Consider the following 223-nt stretch of genomic DNA (forward strand, 5'->3'; position numbering starts at 1 on the left):
TCTTACTTGCCCTTAAAATATTAGTTAACTTATTTTTATACTTTTTATATTTCTGTTCTGCCTCTTTAGTTCTCTGTCTTATGAAATCTCTGTAAAGTGTATTTTTCTTTTTACATGCATTTTGTAACCCTTTTGTGATCCATGGACAGTTAATGTATGTTAGTTTTTTATTAAATTTCTTAATTGGACAACACCTATCATATAATGAGCTGAATATTCTTAG

Source organism: Epinephelus moara, chromosome 11 (genome assembly GCF_006386435.1).
Source record: "Epinephelus moara isolate mb chromosome 11, YSFRI_EMoa_1.0, whole genome shotgun sequence".
NCBI classification, from domain to species: Eukaryota; Metazoa; Chordata; class Actinopteri; order Perciformes; family Serranidae; genus Epinephelus; species Epinephelus moara.